The sequence below is a fragment of the Penaeus monodon genome, chromosome 17 (genome assembly GCF_015228065.2).
Source record: "Penaeus monodon isolate SGIC_2016 chromosome 17, NSTDA_Pmon_1, whole genome shotgun sequence".
In the NCBI taxonomy this organism is placed as follows: Eukaryota; Metazoa; Arthropoda; class Malacostraca; order Decapoda; family Penaeidae; genus Penaeus; species Penaeus monodon.
In genome coordinates, this window is record NC_051402.1 from 21,451,820 (window position 1) to 21,456,819 (window position 5,000).

Here is a 5,000-nt window from a genome sequence, read left to right on the forward strand (position 1 = left end):
AAACAAACACAAAAACGGACACGCACAACTTTGCCTACCAGCCAGAGTTTGGATAGACTAGATTGAAAACGTTTGATATGTAAGATCTTACTTTTAATAACTGCCGTTGTTGGGGTTAGTAAAAATGTCCTACGAAGCTCTTCTATTTCGATATGATTTTGAAATGTTTCCATTGATATTACAAAGCTTTGTAGTCTAGTTTACACATTCAGGTCTGTATAAAACAACAGGTAATATGCATGTTATAAATTTGGCTTTAATATGTAGTGGTACACGTTTAGAGTTAAGGAGGTGTTCTTTTCAAAGCCAGCCCAGCCTAAATCTAGTCTGTATTTTGATGCCCCATATTTTTTCATTTGCAGCAGACAACTTATGCCCAAGGTAAACAAATTCAATTACTTGTCTGATTGGGTGGGGAGATGTAAAGGGTTTATTGGCTTTGTCAGCTCTCACATGCTCTGGCTTGGACACGCTGACAGACACCAACTTCTTGCCTGTCTGGCATAGGATTTTTGCAGCCCATCCTGTGATCTACAAATGGTAATTATATCATCAACACAGCTGAGGTTTGATAGATTGATGTACCCTTTGCATAGACTATTTTTTTCCAGGGGCTCCATAGGCAACTGAGTGTTATAATGCTTTTGTAAAGTCTATGAAAATAAAGAGGACTGGATCTGCTCTTCCAGGTGATACTCGTAGACAGCTTGAGAATCTGGGTATAAAGCGTCGCCTTTTACCGACTCGTGATGCTGATCACGGTGGCTACGCATGGACGTAGTTATTCACGTTTTTCGTAGTTAACGGCAATTCAGGCTTCTTTGAATGGCTGAGGTACATCTCCATATAAGTAGATGCACAGAGGAATAGGCAGTCATACTTCAACATCAGCACACTCACCAGTACACACACACACTCGAACGAACACCCAAAACAACACGATCAGCACACAGGAACGAACACACCAACACAACACACACACACACACACCACACACACACACACACACACCACACACACACACACCCCACACACACACACACACACACACACACACACACACACACACACACACACACACACACAGCACAAAACACCACACACACACACACACACATATCAATATCACACACATCACGCACACACACACACACGCATATAATACAATACACAAAAACCTAATATAATACATATAATCATATATGAAGCAAGGAAGCACAGGAGAGAGAAGGAGGAGTTATATCACACACACACACAACACACACACACACAATCATATATGTATATATATATATATATATATATATAATATTATATATATATATGTATTATATAATAATAATATATTATATATATATATATATATATATATATATATATATATATATATATATTATATTTATATATATAATATAACAAATCCAAAAATATAATATCAATATATAATTATATATATATATACCCCACACCACACATACACACATATATATATATAATACTAATATATATATATATATATATATATATATATATATAATATAGTCATATAATATGATTCCTGTGATTGCTTCGGCTAAGATTCGAGTCATAGATCAATTAAGACTCTGAAGTAACTTTATTTTATTTCATCGGCAGTTATTACTCTGTATAAATAAACACCTCTGCCCAAATGAATAGATAGATAAATAAAAAATGTTCGTGTACTAACAGCAATTAGTATCTGCTATTATTCAATAAAGTAGCTCTATGACTGAGGCAGAAAAAAATTCAAACCTGTATATCATGCTTATGATGTGATATAAATTACACAGTAATTTCATAAAAAACTAATGATTATTACACCACAGTAACTACAATTACACTAACAGCTGACAGGTGCGTTCATATAAATATAGGTCTTTTATGACAAAGGAACCGTTTCTGGCCATATGTAATCAATCCCTGTAATTTCTTCCAGATCATCATACTGTCAATATACTGATCTTCAATCAAAACGTGAATAGGACTTGATGCCAAAAGTCTACGGAAAGTTCACATCACGTTTCGACAGACAACCAACGTAATAGTAATGGGGAAGAATTCAAGCATTTCATCAATAGTATTCTTAAAAAATTCTCAGGACCTAATCAAAGTTGTCACTGACTACTATAACACATGGGTCTTCTCAGGAAAACTCTCGAAGAAAAGGAGGTCCCAGGCCTCCCATGCATCGAGGTGGATTAATGACCCAATTCTGACCAAGGAACATAAACGGGTTCAGGAGCTTGCTAACTGTCATAAGGATAATGTGACGTCAGATAATCTTCTGCAGTTTCTTAAAGCCAACAACGAATTCGGATAATTAAAAATCTACAATTCTTGCAAAGTAGCAACTTCTGTAGCTGACGTATGGAGAAAAATTAATTGGTTGACAGGGAAAGCTCTCACAACACAAGAACAGGGTAATATGTTGCTAGAGCAGTGGGCCTGGAATTCTCAGCTGAACTCACTTCCACAAGGGATAAAAGGTCAACCCATAAGTCGAAAATAAATAGAAATTTTAGTATAACAATAGCCTGTGCTGCAACTGACCCTCAGCCTATCACAAGGAATCCTCCCAAGCTCCTGGACTAAAAGTTTAATCATTCCTATACCTAAACTAATACTGACAAATACAGGTCCATTCCTTGACCTACTGTCCGTTCAAAGTACTTGGGAGAATAATTCTGAAGCATTTATGTACCGCATAAATGCTAAGTTATCCCCCAGTCTATGGATTTCTTCCAGGATGTAGCAGCCAACACTGTTCTGTAGAGTACTTTACAAACTCCAACCTTCAGTCTGCCTTTGATATTGCAAACAGAGAAATTATCCTTTAGCACCTAGCTAGCTTTGGTATTCAGGGAAAACTGTTAACATAGATTCAAATGTATCTATCGAATCGATCGGGGCATTAAGAGTATTCATACAAAAGTATTTGAACTCGACACACGTCAGGGAGTTCCATGCTATATCATATCCTAAAGCATAGATTGCTAGGCGATAATAATGACTCCATTATTTGCTATACCGATGATATTGCATTAAATCCTCATCCGAAAGAGAATGCAAGAGATTCTAGATATACATACGGTCAGTCATAGATTATCCTGCATTGCACCTTAGTATTGTTTAAGGAATCAGAGTTGACTAATTTAGAAATTGTACAAAATGAGGCGTTGAGGATCATTCTTGGTGCCCCTAGAACAAATATTGTGAATAGGAAAATTGAATCTAATTTCTGTTTACGAACGAATATTATACATAAGTGCCACATTTAGTGTCAAATCAATTATAGAACCTCTCCATTGTAGAGTTTAAAAACAAAATAGAGAAACTAACTTTGAATGACAACACCGATTCATACTCAAATCAACTCTGCTGAACATACCCATAATTAAGCCCTTCACGGACGTTCTGGTCCACCGTGGAAAATGTCGGACCTAAATGTATATTATACGACCCCCCCCCCCCCCAGAAAAGACAGTGTCCCCTCTGCTATACTTAAGCTGAATGCACTTGCAGTTATAAATTAGCATCTTGAAACTCTGTCCAACGCATATGAATGCTACACTAACGGATCCTTGCAGTCTGGGAGCAGATCAGGACGCGCTTTTGTTGTATATAAAAACAATATTTTGCAGCACCAGGATTGTATGAAGATTCATGACTGGGCTAGCCAGGATGGCAGGAATACTCATAGCCACCGATTTGCTACTGAATCAAGGCTCAGAGATAATTTTCTGCGATTCACAGAGTGCTCTCTAGGCTCTGAACACTCTAGACAAAGGTGCAGGAAATATTACAAATGATATCAGGACAAACGTGTATCGTGCAAAAGAACGAGGCCATGATATACGTTTTGTGTGAATTCCATCGCATGTTGGAATCCCTAGGCAAAGTGTAACAAGCAAAGTGTGGATATAGATCTTGGGATACCTCTTTCTAGGATTTTATACACACTTAAATCTTTCTTCAAAGAGGACTTGAATGGGTTGATTAATTCTCTACGCCCTGAAAGCATAAAACACTATGACTGGTTTACCCAAAATTCATTCATCTATGGTTTACATAAAACAAGAACAATGTGATATTGTGACCGCAAGAATCAGGCTTCGATATAGATTGCATTGGCAGGTCAGTACAGTTTGTAATGTCGAAGAATCTAAGTTTAAACTGTGTAATGAAGAGTATAAGCGAGCGCTTGTACATTGTATCTCAGAGTGCCATGTATTACAGCCTTTCAGTCCATGAGGCACGGGGAGCTATGAAACCATTTCATATGATCTTATGTTTTAGAAGATATACTTATGTTGTATCCTAAATTTGGAATGTAGCATCACATGACCGCATATCAAATGTAGCAATTCCTTTCCGCGCCCAAACTGTACGCAGATGAGTAGATAAAGGACTGTGTAATTGTTCCTTTCCTTTAAATGCTATAATACTTATAGCCTGAAATTCAAATGTAATACCATTATATAATATTATGACCATGCATCAAATGTACCACAGCTTGTTCACGCCTGTGCAGGTAGCCAGACTGGTAAATAAAGGACTAAATTAAACTAAACTCGCAGTGATTCTTCCGAGGAAGTCCTCCCGGGGTTCTTTATGATGACTGAATTATCAAATGACTCTGCAATGTTCAGCAGAGACAGGAAAATTACTTACGGAATCAAGATAGTACAGCCTTTTATTTTAAACGGTTCTTTCTGTTGTATTATGCCGGATTTTCCATGAAACGGCAAAGAGATAAAATGTTGTCAGAACTTGTTCAGTTCTATTCTGCTGGCACTGTCAACTTATTAGGAAGTAGACACTCTCGGGAAACCATTTAATCGCCTATCTTTAAATCTGTCTATATATCTATCTATCTTAGAGCTAGCGTGAGACAAATATATTTTCCCTTCCTTGTGGCGCCACATGATAGCGATAAGAGGGCACACGCAACCCCACAAAGTCAGGATACACTTACCGTT